Source organism: Hemitrygon akajei, chromosome 9, assembly GCF_048418815.1.
Source record: "Hemitrygon akajei chromosome 9, sHemAka1.3, whole genome shotgun sequence".
Taxonomy (NCBI): domain Eukaryota; kingdom Metazoa; phylum Chordata; class Chondrichthyes; order Myliobatiformes; family Dasyatidae; genus Hemitrygon; species Hemitrygon akajei.
Window position 1 is genome coordinate 18,048,583 of NC_133132.1, and position 14,309 is coordinate 18,062,891.

The 14,309-nt window shown below is 47.4% G+C and overlaps 2 non-coding genes across 2 annotated transcripts; both read right to left on the bottom strand.

Annotated features, from left to right (window-relative positions):
- Positions 1 to 3,533: 3,533 nt before the first annotated feature.
- Positions 3,534 to 3,605, bottom strand: trnae-cuc (transfer RNA glutamic acid (anticodon CUC)). The gene has a single exon. It is a non-coding gene; the product is annotated as a tRNA-Glu (tRNA).
- Positions 3,606 to 8,838: 5,233 nt separating this feature from the next.
- On the bottom strand, positions 8,839 to 8,930 carry trnar-ucg (transfer RNA arginine (anticodon UCG)). The gene is given in 2 exon segments: positions 8,839 to 8,874; positions 8,894 to 8,930. It is a non-coding gene; the product is annotated as a tRNA-Arg (tRNA).
- Positions 8,931 to 14,309: the final 5,379 nt, after the last annotated feature.

Sequence of the window (14,309 nt, forward strand, 5' to 3'; positions counted from 1 at the left end):
GGTTGTTGACCAGGAGGGCACGGAGCGAATACTCTCCGCTGAACATCGACGGCTCCTCGGTAGAGATCGCTAAGAGCACCAAATTTCTTGGTGTTCACTTGGCGGAGAATCTCACCTGGTCCTTCAACACCAGCTCCATAGCAAAGAAAGCCCAGCAGCGTCACTACTTTCTGCGAAGGCTCCATCTCCCACCTCCCCATCCTCATCACATTCTACAGGGGTTGTATTGAGAGCATCCTGAGCAGCTGCATGACTGCCTTGTTCCGAAATTGCACCTTCTCGGTTCACAAGACCCTGCAGCGGATAGTGAGGTCAGCTGAGAAGATCACCGGGTTCTCTCTTCCCGCCATTACGGACATTTACACTACACGCTGCATCCGCAAAGCAAAGAGCATATTGAAGGACCCCACGCACCCGTCATACAAACTCTTCTCCCTCCTGCCGTCTGGGAAAGGGCACCAAAGCATTCGGGCTCTCACAACCAGACTATGTAACAGTTTCTTTCCCCAAGCTATCAGACTCCTCAATACCCAGAGCCTGGACTGACACCTTACTGCCCTATTGTCTTGTTCATTATTTATTGTAATCCCTGCACTGTTTTGTGCACTTTATGCAGTCCTGTGTAGGTCTGTAGTCTAGTGTAGGTTGCTTTTCTGTGTTGTTTTTTACATAGTTCGGTCTAGTTTTTGTACTGTGTCATGTTACACCATGGTCCTGAAAAACCTTGTCTCATTTTTATTATGTACTGTACCAGCAGTTATGGTCGAAATGACAATAAAAAGTGACTTGACATGTCTTGAAATGAAGGGGGCGTGCAAGCAGAAGGTGAAACACCGGAATTTAGAGATATCTATGTTCAAGCTATAAGATTGGACTTCACTTAAACGGAATAAAAGGTGGTACTCCTTCAACATGAGGTTGGCCTTATCGTGGCAGAAGAGGAGGCTATGGAACGATGTGTCGGGCTGCGAATGGGGTAATAAATTGAAATCTTCAGCGGTGAATCTTCGGAAATAAATGAACAGTCGACTTCTCGGCCCGCGACTCTTCAGCAGGACTGGAAATTAAGGGGGGCAGATGGCAGAATAAGATCATTGGGGAAGCGGGAGGGAGAAAATCTGCAAAATGATAGGTGAAGCCAGATGGTTAGGGAAGAAGGACGAAATGTACTTGGGAAGTGATAAGTGGGAAAGGCAAAGAGCTCGGGAAGGATGAATCAGATATGAGAAGAGAGTGGATCATGGGAGAAGGGGAAGGAGGGGAGGCATCAGGGACAAGTGTTAGGTAATTGAGGAGGAGAGTAAAAGACCACGGTAGGGAAATGAGGAAAATGGAACGGGGAGGGGGAAACACTGGAAAACAGAGATATCCATGTTCATGCCATACAATTTGAGGTTACCAAGGCGGGATATAAGGGGTTACACCTGCCCCCTGTGAATGGCCTCATCGTGGCACAAGAGGAGCTCATGGACCGTCATGTCGGACCGGGAATGGGGACCGGAATTGAAATGACTGGACACTGGGAATTCCGCTTCTGTTGATGGAGCTCAGGTACTCGATGGAGCCTTAATTAACTTGAGTAAGGGTCGCGGCCAGAGACATCGACTGGTTATTCATTTCCAAAGATGCCGCTTCCAGCATCTTTGCTGAGTACTTCCAGCTTGTCTTTGTGTTGCAATTAATTCGATTAGCTGTTTGCATGCGTTCAGCATCTTTGGATTTCCAGCATCTACAGACTTTCTGTCATATGCAAGAGTTATCGTGTTCGTGATCTACCTCTCTGTTGTCCACTTGGCCTTTGGTCACTGGTGATGCTGTGGGGACCTCCGGCCACTGGGGGCACTATAGGGACACCCGGGTATTAGTGGCGCTGCAGGAGTCTCCGACCACTGGGACGATGTGCAGGCCTCCAGCCAAGGGCGGTGCTGAGCAGACACGGTGCCGAATCACGGGATTACCGATTGTTTCCTGTTCTGGCGGGTTGATATTGAGTTTCTGTAAATTGAGGCTGCCGGATGGCTTGAGGCTCCGGGCTCTCCATTCTCATCTGGTACCCACCGCCACCACTACATCTGGTATCTCGTTCCACGTATCCACCACTCATGTGAAAAATAAACTTGCTCCTTGTCTCCGTTTAAATCTCTCCAATTTCACTTGAAGCTTGATTTTAGACTCCCCTACTCTGGGGAAATGGCTGTGACCACCCATCGGGATATTGTAAACTGGGTTATCAGAAATATGCTCCCCTTGAGATGAGTGTGCAAAACTAACTTGGTTGTTAAACAGCGGCAAAGAGGAATACGTGCACGAGTTGCCTAACTTGGATGGACATAGCAGAGTAAATGATGAGCCAAGGGCAGGTCGTGCTTTACGAGCCTGATTCAAATTTTTGAGGATGCGACTAAACACATTGATGAGGTTAGAAAGTTGATGTAGTGTATCTGCATTTCAGCAAGGCATTTGATAAGGTTTCCCATGCAAGGTTTATTGAGAAAGTAAGGAGGCATGAGATCCAAGGGGAGATTGCTTTGTGGATCCAGAAATGGCCTGCCCACAGAAGACAAAGAGTGGCTGCAAACAGGTCATATTCTGCATGGAGGTCAGTCACCAGTGGTGTGTCTCAGGTATCTGTTCTGGGATCCCTATTCTTCGTGATTTTTATAAATGGCCTGAATGAAGAAGTGGAGGGATGTGCTAGTAAATTTGCTGATGACACAAAGGTTGGAGGTCTTGTAGATAGTGTGAAGGGCCGTTAAGAGTTTACAGCGGGACATTGATAGGATACAAAACTGGGCTGAGAAGTAGCAGAAGGAATTCAACCCAGATAAGTTTGAGGAGGTGGTGGGTCCAATATGATGGCAGAATATAGTATTTATGGTAAGACTCTTGGCAGTGTGGAGGATCAGAGAGATCGTTGTGTCCCAGTCCATAGGACACTCAAAGCAGCTGTGCAGGTTGACTCTGTGGTTAAGAAGGTATACGGTATTGACCTTCTTTAATCGTGGAATTGAATTTAGGAGCAGAGAGGTAATGTTACAGCTATATAGGACCCTGGTCAGACCACACTTGGAGTACTGTGCTCAGTTCTGGTCACCGTACTACAGGAAAGGTGTGGAAACCATAGAAAGGGTGCAGAGGAGATTTACCAGGATATTGCACCGACTGGGGGGCATGCCTTATGAAAATAGGTTGAGTGAACTCATCCTTTTCTCCTTGGAGTGACGGAGGATGAGAGGTGACCTGATACAGGTACATAAGATGATGTGAGTTATTGATCATATGGATAGTCAGAGGATTTTTCCCCAAGGCTGAAATGGCTGCCACGAGAGGGCGCAGGTTTAAGGTGCTTTTGAGAATAGCTACAGTGGAGATGCCAAGGGTAAGTATTTTTTTATGCAGAGAGCGTTGAGTGTATGGAACGGGGTGCCTGCAACGGTGGTGGAGGCGGATACGATAGGGTCTTTTAAGACATTTTTGAACAAGTATGTACCTAAAATAAGCACAGTTTAATGCTGCAACAGGCAATATTGTATTTCCCTGACCGGGAATCGAACCCGGGCCGCGGCGGTGAGAGCGCCGAATCCTAACCACTAGACCACCAGGGAAGCTGATGCAGCTTTGCCAGCAGCAATAGACAACGAACCAATCGGTAAAATATAAAAATACAGCACCAAAATAAATAATAATAATAATAATAATAATAATGAAGAAATGTGATAAATATTGCCTCGAATCTACTGTCGAATCTACTGCTCAGCACTTTTTATATCTCATCATTCAGTGCTTCTGGTTCAGGAACACTCTGGACTCAAAGAATCAATGGGAAACACTCGTTTCCAGTGTCTTTATAAAGATTGCGACATTTAGATTCTCTTACGAGCCCCGGGTCATTTTTGTTTTTGTCCATCGCTTCGAAGCAATTCAGAAGTCGGCGCTACGATTCCCGCGACATTGTTGCCGATACATCTGCTGTCTTCTTCCTTACCCTCAGCCTGGATGGAGGTAGGAGAAAGACAACCAGACATTCAGAATGCTCCAGATATGGTCGGGGGATGTAATGGTAGGATTTCCTGATCGTGCTCTAACAGTGGTCGAGAGTGCGGGAGCCCCTGGTGCTGCGGATGAGGTGCTGATGACAATTAAGCCTAGATTTCTTTAAACAAGACTGATAGAAATCCTCCGCAATGGTTTGAAAGTCCCCAGGGTAGGCAGTTCCTTGTTTGCTCATCCCGGGACTCAATACATGGTATGCTTACTTAACATCTGCTCTGGGAGTATGTAAAGTGCCATCCGGATCAATGAGGAGAACCCTCTCGGTAAGTAGCACCGACAGAACTTAATCATTGGATGTTGCGGTTGGGCGAACGAGGGTGCGGCAAGACCGCTGAATATGGAGAGCATGAAGAATTTATCACGAAACAACACCGCTGCCCCCACGCACCCCCCCCCCCCCCCCCAGCACCACAATACCTTCTTATCTTCTCTGAACAGTGGATTGAGAAGCTTTCCGGCTGTTCCACTGAACTGAGCCATTTCTCATGAAACAGAGAAGACAGCAGTCCCTCATTTCCCTCCGAAACTGCAATATTGCGCTAGCGTAATTTATCTTCTTTTCAAGTAAGTGGCTTTTGGCAAGGGAGATGCCGGGCAGAGGATGTTTCATAGCTCGTCGATTTCGTCTGGCTTGAAGTCGTCCAAACCGACCTCTTTTCCGAGAATGGTAATGGCTGACCTTCGGTGATCGCTGAAAGGTGCCGCACCTGCATTCCCGAGAGTCAAGGCCACCTGGTCCATCAGCAGCTCGTTAGACTGCCAATTAAAGTAGACATCTCAAAAGTACATTTCTTAAAGGGAAATTAGGGGTTTCAGATTGCAGCGACAGTAGTTCAGAAGAAATACATCCAGACATTTTGCGAACTGTCGGCAATACGTCACCTGTATCGACAGTGCAATCGTGGATCTTTGGATTTATAAACAAATCTCAAAATCCTTAAAGCCTTATCAATAACGTAGACATTCCGCTCTTAATTGAGTATACAAAATGCACCTCCTCGCACATAATGGTTAAATAAGAACTGTCTTTGATCTGTTCAGCAAATTGAATAACGATGCTTAAAATGCAGGCCATTGAGCCTAACAGCTCTGGTGGAAGAGTTACAGGAGGGCATTCGGGTGTTGGGATCTGTCAGAATTTTAAACAGGCAGAGGCTAATTGGATGTTGTCATAGGCTTTCTACATTTGTAAATGACATCAGTGTTGGTGGTGTCTTGGACTTTGAAAGGAGTCAAGGAGTGCCAGGTGGAATTTAACTTGACAAAATGTAGCACTTTGAAAAGTTAAGGCAGTGCCGTTTTTGTATTGTAAATGGAAGGACACTGGGAATTTTGTAGAATTGGATGAACCAAGCCGATGGACGCATATTCCATGTAGAAAAGGCATAGGAAGGATGGAAAGCACACCGGGAACTTTTAATGAGAAGGTTACCTGGAAAAATCGGTTTTCTCCCTGCTGCAGAGGATGCCGAGGGGTGACATTCAAGAGGGTCACAGATAGGTGTCAATACGGTTGTTGTGATGCGTCTAGTGTGATAGCATAGTGGGTAGTGTTTGTGGCTCCCACTTTCGGCGAAGTGAAAAGCAGAGCTGAACGTGTAATTCTCTCCCCACCGGTGTATAGCCTCTCCAACAGCAAGCCTCATGTAGTGTCTACTCACTGGGGACACAAGGAAACTGAACTACTTTCGGACGCAGGCTGAACTCCAAAGGACAGGGAGGACGTCTGGCTCCTGCACACGCAGTTCGCAGGCCCACCAGTGTGTGGACGCGCCCTGGTGCTCATGAACAGACCCGCAACTATGGGTAAATAACCCCACGGCCTTTTGGGCAGCCTCGGGAGAGACGAACGCTGCGGGACTAAACACAGACAGCAAATCAAGAATGGAACCTCTTAGCCTGCTGAACGTCACAGAACAGCCTTCTGGTAACATCCCCTCTCACTTATCTGGGTTGAAATCCATCTGCCACTTCCCAGCCCAGTTTTGCATTCTATCAATATCCCTCTGTAACCTATGACAGGCCTCCACACTATCTACAACACCCCCAACCTTCGTGTCATCAGCACATTTACTAACCGATCCCTCCACTTCCTCATCCACATTATTTATAAAAATCACGAAGAGTCGGAATCCCAGAACAGATCCCTGAAGCACACCACTGGTCACGGACCTCCCTGGAAAATATGACCCTTCTACAACCACTCTTTGCTATCTGTGGGCAAGCCATTTCTTATCCACAAAGCAATATCCCCTTGAATCCCATGTCTCCTTACTTTCTCAATAAGCCTTGCATGGGGCGCCCTATCAAATGCCTTGCTGAAATGCTTATACACTACATGTACTGCTCTTCCTTCATTAATGTGTTAAGTAACATCCTCAAAAAATTTAATCAGGCTTGTAAGGCACGACCTACCTTTCACAAAGCCATGCTGACTATTCCTAATCATATTATGCCTCTCCAAATGTTCATAAATCCTGCCTCTCAGGATCTCTTCCATCAGTTTACCAACCACTGAAGTAAGTCTCACTGGTCTATAATTGCCTGGGCGATCTCTACTCCCTTTTATGAATAAGGGAGGAACATCTGTTATCCTCCGGGACTTCCCCGTCACCATTGATGATGCAATAGTGACGGTATGACCCCGAAATTAAAGGGTTACGTGTGAGAAGCGTTTGATAAATGTGGATGCATACTATTGACAACTATAGATTATTGAAAGACCGTGAGAGTGTGGATGTGGTGGAATAATTCACATGGTGGAGGGAGTCTGTGACGACACGGCACTGCATCAGAATACAAGCGCGCCCCTTTAGAAGAAATATAAGGATAAAATTATTCCATCAGAGTGGCCAATCTAGGAAACTCGTTGCTATGGACGGCTGTAGAGGCGGAGTCATAGGGTTTTTATAAAGTAGAAGTTGATAGGTTTCTGATCAGTCAGGGCGTTAATGGTCCCGGGCAGAAGGCAGGGAAATGGGGGTTGATGAGAATAAGAAAGCAGCACAAGCAGCAGAAAAGTATCAATAACCCCCCCCCCCCCCCCCCCCACACACACACACACACCCCCACGTTTCAGCAAACATCAGCAGCGCCACCATCCACCACATAAGCAATAGCAACGTCCACAAAGAGAGATGTGCTCAATGGTGGGAGAGCTTTACCGGACAGGTACTGGGCGAATCCATCACATTCTGTACAAAGCCATGATGCTGACAGTCGCTGCACTCTGTATCGCATCTATAGAGATTTGTCAAAGTTTTAGATGTCATGCCGATCTCCGCAGACTCCTGAGAAACTAGAGGCGCTGCCGTGCTTTCTTCGCAATTGCACTAGTGATGGGTACAGGACAATCCCACTGAAATAGTAACACCCAGGAATTTAAAGTTGCTCTCCCTCTCTGACCCTCCGATGAGGACTGGCTCATGGACCTCTGCTGTCTCCTTCCTTTGTTTTGCTTGCATTGTGTGAGACGCTTAAGGGCAGGGTGGAAGCTGGAGGCGAAGTGGGTGAAATTGTCGAGCTCAGCGTGAGTGCGTGAAGCGGCAGAATACTTTCGTCGACGTAGAGATGGAAGCGTTGGGGTGTGTTACCAGGAAAGGTTTGGTACATGGATTGTTTTACTTAGCTAATGTAAAGTGAGACATAACTGGGACTCATGCGAATGTCAACGGCTACCCATTGAATTTGGTGTAAGTGGGAGGAACGGAAGGAGAAACTGTTGCGGTGAGGACCAGTTCTGCCAGACGGAGGATAGTGATGATACAGGTGAACTGGGTTGGTTCTTTCCTTGAGAAATGCGGAGTGTTTTAAGGGCATTTTGCTGGGAGACTGGACATCCATGGAGAAAATGAGACGGTTACGGCCAGGGAAATGAAAATTAGTGAGTTGATCGAGAGCACGGGAAGTTTCGCGAATGCAACTCGGAAGGGGCTAAAGTAAGGGGCATAGGCTGGACTGGAGCTATGAGATCACAGGATCAGTGGTGTGGGAGCAGGCCGAGACAATGGGCCTCTGCGGACATTCAGACTTGTGAATCGAGTAGGAGGTAGAAGCGAGCAGTTCAGGGCAATGGAGCCATGAGTTTTCTACAGCGAATGGAGGTTCTCCAGAGTTGATGATGTCAGTGATAATTTCGGAGGCAGTACCCTGATTGCCCGGTGTCCGGATTATTAAAGCTGTAGGCATGAGGACGTGTCTGAGAGTTACCACCTGGTCTCAGCAAGGTAGAGGTCAGTCCGCCATTCTACAACAGCAGCACTTTGTCTGCGGGATCGATGGTAATTTTGGGGATGGGTGTTGAGATTTGGGAGGGCAGTGCATTCAGAGGGGGTAAGGTTTGAGGAGCGGTGAAGATTCCTGATGTTGAGGCGGTTGACGTCTAGTTGGCAAATGGTGATGAAGACATTCCAGAGCTGGCGGAGGACCAGCGCGTTGTGTCCAAGAAGAGGAGGAGGGTTGGAGACAGGAGAATGCACCGTCAGTACTGGGTGGTGAATTCTTGCCGAAAAGGCGGCTCGGAGACGGAGCTGAATGTGAAATAAATTTCACCTTCCCAGCAGCAGCTCCTCCTGAACGTCTGTAAAGCTCCAACCAATTGTTTATGAAAGTGTCTGGAGATATATGGCACAGACTAGACACATGATATTATATGTTGCGTACAACGAAGACGAGGCATTACGATTTCCCCGATTAATCCCCACTCTGATTAATCCCCACGCGGAATTGAGACAATCATGCTGCAGAGAGTGACAGAATGTAACCGAATCCGCTAGTTTATTTAAAAGACCGTGGCAGGGCTCGAACCTGCAATCTTCTGATGACTTCTACCAATCAAGCACCGAAGTCAGACGCCTTATCCATTAGGCCACACGGTCAAGTTCTGGGAGAAAGGCCGAGGGGAAAAATGTGGAACATGCTGAATGCTGCACGGAGTTTCCACCTTTAAAATGATTTCCTGACCGAGCTAAAAGTACTCGCATGCAGTGATTTCATCCCAGGTGAACATCCGACTATTGTTGTGTCAATATCTCTCCATGCATTCCTGCTTTGGGCTGTTCAATATTCTCTTTGTTTCACAAAGAAAGGAATTCTCAAAGGCACACGCCACTGACTTTTGCAGCGGCCATATATTCTGGGATTGGAGTCAGTGACAATGCTCCACCACATTCAATGCCTTATTGATAGAGTGAGCGCGATTTGTGTTTAGATATTTCAGCCGCTGGTTTGGTATTCCAGAACAGAGCAGCCGTGTGTTTGCTTCGGGTAAGCGTTAGGGTGTACGGATCTGCTGCTGCGCACAGCCGGACCTGCTCTTCAGCGTGTCTGTAATGTGATAGTTATCGGGTTATTGCATTTGCCCCTTACACGGAAAATCTTCATTCTAGAACCAGATGACAAACACCTATAATATCGGTTTACTTGAAATCCAGCAATATGATAACAAAGCTATTGAAATTTTATTTCATTCAACATAAATTTATCTCATTTTACAGCTCAAAACATTCACAGTTTCTCCAAGTTACAGAGCGCGGAATCAATACTTATGCCACAGCACGTCCACAGCGTCTAAAGTGTATAAAATACATAATTCCATGTTTCCTGTGGTTAGTAAATATCTCTCTAAACTGCCCTTATCCTCCTCCATGAATTCTGGTAAGCACGGCGAGCAAAGTAAATCGGCACAGAATCTGAACACAGATGTGCGGACCTGAAGCAGAAGTTTTAAATGCTGTGAAAAAAACTCAGAAGATGGAGGGAGTTTGGATGGAATAACTTGATAAGATATTTTATTACACCCTCTCAGAAATCCCATTATGACAGTAACCTCCCTGTTTGCTGCGGAAATTGTGGAAATCAAAATGCAAATCATTATCATATTTTTTGGGACTGCCCTGTTATCAAAAACTTTTGGATGGGGATACACCATGTCCTACAAGACATCTTTAAATGTGAAATACCTTTAGAGAGTAAGACCATATATGTTGGATATATACCTCAAGAGTGGTTGAAATGAGATAAATATTTAATGAATATATTGTTGGTGGCTGGTAAAAAGACTCTTACTAGGAAATGGTTATCACAGGAGAGCCCAACTTTAAATACATGGATGGAAATTACAATGGACATTTACAAAATGAAGATAACAGCAGCTGTTAACCATAAGCTGGAACAATTTGATTCATACTGGGAAAAATGGTTTACCTACATAATGCCTCATAGGCCTGATTTTATTCTCACAAATCAATAAATATGTTGTAAAAAAAAGGATCACTCCCTACTTGTACAGAGTTCTTTCCTTTTGCTTGTTTTTTTCTTTCCATTCTTTTCTATAAGTGTATACCTCAGATAAATACTTTGTGGAGATTTGTGATATATATGATTCTTTGCTATATATGTACAATGTCTGAAATACATCTTATGGAAATGTTTGTTTGATGATGAACTTCAATAAAAAAAATAACAAAAAAAAGACATTATGATAGTTCGTTGTTAAGGTTGTAGATACAGCGCCATGTACAGTTTCGGACGCTCTGTTATACAAAATAGGCCGTCAAACTGGAAAGAGTACAAGTGAGTTATACTATGATGTTTTCAGGACAAGGAAAACAGGGTTATAAAAGAGTTTGTCCAAGGCTGTCATTTGCTTATTCCAGGACGAGCAGAATGAGATTTACAACAGAGATAAAATGAATGTTAACAGTCTTTTTTTCCTGTGCAAAGGGACCAAAATATTGTGGAATATTTGAAAGGAACATGAGCAAAAACGTTTTTACGAAGAGTTTAGTGAATATGTGGAATGAGCTGCCAGAAGAAGTAGATCAGGCAGGTAGAACAGTTTCAGGGAAGAGCGGGTCCTGGAGGAATATGGTCCGCATTCAGGAAACTGGGACTTACTTTGGTGGGGATAGTGGACGGAATGGTTCTTTGAATCGAAAAGTCTGTATAATTTCATAATTACTTCACGACTCGTATCAGTGTGATATGTCAGATATCATTGGACAGCCATGATATGGATGATACAATGGGGCAACAGGGAAGTGCACACAAGTGCAGGAACAGGCATGGAGACTTGACACGGAGACGGACTTGGACTTGACATGAACACAGAGTCTGGACTTGGACTTCACTGGAACAGAGAGCTTGGACTTGGACTGGGACATGAAGAGACAGAATTCTCAACTCGGAGTAGCGGTAAACAGCCAGACCTACTCGGCTGGAATCGGGACAAAGAAAACCATATAATAACAGACAATTGGTATCTTAACACGGAGAAGCTCATGAAGCGGCAAACGGCCGGCAGACACTTGACTGGGACTCGGAGACTTGACACAGACTGGGACTCGGAGCCTGGACTCGGACCTGGAGTCGGAGCCTTGACTCGGACTGGGACTCGGAGCCTTGACTCGGACTGGGACTCGGAGCCTTGACTCGGATTGGGACTCGGAGTTTTGACTTGGACTGGGAGTCGGAGCCCTGACTCGGATTGGGACTCGGCGCCATAACTCGGATTGGGACTCAGAGCCTTGTCTCGGACTGGGACTCGGAGCCTTGAGTTGAATTGGGACTCGGAGCCTTGACTAGGATTGGGACTCGGAGCCTTGACTCGAACTGGGACTCGGAGCCTTGACTTGGATTGGGACTCGAAGCCTTGACTTGGATTGGGACTCGGAGCCTTGACTAGGATTGGGACTCGGAGCCTTGACTCGAACTGGGACTTGGAGCCTTGACTTGGATTGGAACTCGGAGCCTTGACTCGGATTGGGACTCGGAGCCTTGACTCGGATTTTGAGTCGGAGCCTTGACTCGGATTGGGAATTGGAGCCTTGACTCGGACTGGGAGTCGGAACCTTGACTTGGAATGGGACTCGGAGTCTTGACTCGGACTGGGAGTCGGAGCCTTGACTCGGATTGGGACTCGGCGCCTTAACTCGGACTGGCACTCGGAGCCTTGACTCGGATTGGGACTCGGAGTTTTGACTTGGACTGCGACTCTGAGCCTTGTCTCGGACTGGGACTCGGAGCCCTGACTTGGACTGGGACGCGGAGCCTTGACTCGGATTGGGAGTAGGAGCCTTGACTCGGATTGGGACTCGGAAATTTGAGACGGAGTGGGACTCGAACCCTTGACACGGACTGGGAATCGGAGCCTTGACTCGGATTGGGACTCGGCGCCTTAACTCGGACTGGCACTCGGAGCCTTGACTCGGATTGGGACTCGGAGTTTTGACTTGGACTGCGACTCTGAGCCTTGTCTCGGACTGGGACTCGGAGCCTTGACTTGGACTGGGACGCGGAGCCTTGACTCGGATTGGGAGTAGGAGCCTTGACTCGGATTGGGACTCGGAGCTTTGAGGCGGAGTGGGACTCGGAGCCTTGACACGGACTGGGAATCGGAGCCTTGACTCGGACTAGGACTCGGAGCCTTGACACGGATTGGGACTCGGAGCCTTGACACGGACAGGGACTCTGAGCCTTGACTCGGACTGGGACTCGAGGCCTTAACTCGGATTGGGACTTGGAGCCTTGACATTGATTGGGAGTCGGAACCTTGACTCGGATTGGGACTCGGAGCCTTGACTCGGATTGGGACTCGGAGCCTTGACTCGGATTGGGAGTCGGAGCCTTGACTCGGAGTGGGACTCAGAGCCTTGTCTCGGACTGGGACTCGGAGCCTTGACTTGGATTGGGACTCGGAGCCTTGACTCGGATTGGGAATTGGAGCCTTGACTCAGACTGGGAGTCGGAACCTTGACTTGGATTGGGACTCGGAGCATTGACTCCGACTGGCACTTTGACAGGGACTCGGAGCCTTGACTTTGACTGGGAGTCGTAGCCTTGACTCGGACTGGGAGTCGGAGCCTTAACTCGGACTGGGACTCGGAGCCTTGACTCGGATTGGGAGTTGAGCCTTGACCCGGATTGGGACTCGGAGCCTTGACGTTGACTGGGAATCGTAGCCTTGACTCGGATTGGGAATCGGAGCCTTGACCCGGATTGGGACTCGGAGCCTTGACTTTGACAGGGATTCGTAGCCTTGACTCGGACTGGGAGTCGGAGCCTTGACTCGGATTGGGAGTCGGAGCCTTTCCTCGGACTGGGAGTCGGAGGCTTGACTCGGACTGGGACTCGGAGCCTTGACTTGGACTGGGAGTCGGAGCCTTGACTCGGAATGGGACTCGGAGCCTTGACTCGGACTGGGACTCGGAGCCTTGACTCGGACTGGGATTCGGAGCCTTGACTCGGACTGGGACTCGGAGCCTTGACTTGGACTGAGAGACAAAGTCTTCAAGCAAAACAACAACAGACCACTCGCGCCCTGGCTCGAAGCAGCAGCAAAACGGCCGGAAAAACTCAGCTGTACACGAGACGACAAAAACAAACAAAAACAGACAATATTAATCTTGATACATAGAAGCTCATGAAAACGATCCCTTATTCTTGGCCGCTCGGAACATTCATCGCCGCCCTGGCTAAGGTGATGAACAAGCAGCGAGTAGATATAAGCCGGAGTTTTGATGCTGCCGGTTCGAATGAAGATCTGGTAATCTAATCAAGCAGCCCAGTGGAACACGGGGAAAGGAAATTATCTGAAATGTGTGGTTAACGGACCGGACCATGAGAATGGAAGGCAATGGCAAAGAAGATTCGTTGGTTACTAAGCCAGCTATCACTATGAACAGGCGATGGAGATACTGTCATATTACCGAGCAATCATATTGTCTCTGATTCACTTTCCACTTTACAAGAAATACATGACAATGGAATCCCATGTTGCGTTCACCGCCGGGATGAATGTGTAAACAAGAAGTCTTCGATCAACCACCAATAGCCAGAATCAGAGTAGACGCTGGTATGTTGACTGTCCTCTTTCTAATTAAGCGTGTCCTGCTGGTGTACATGTAGACTGATGACAAACAGATGATACGAAGAAGCTCCTGGCACCTGGAATGGTCCAATCACTCCACTCACCTTGCACAGATTCTTCAAAGCGAAACGAGCAGGAGGTCCTTCCCTGAGGTAGAGAGGCCACAGAAGAATTTAGGTTGGGAGAGTGGACAACGAAGTGGTAGATGGGATGCAGTGCAGGGAGATATATGGTCATGCACTTTCATACAAGAAATGAAGGAGCAGACTTTCTAAAAGGAGAGAAAATGCTTTCAAGAAGGAGCTAGATAGGTATCTTATGGATAGGGGAATCAAGGGATATGGGGACAAGGCAGGAACCGGGTATTAATAGTAGATGATCAGCCATG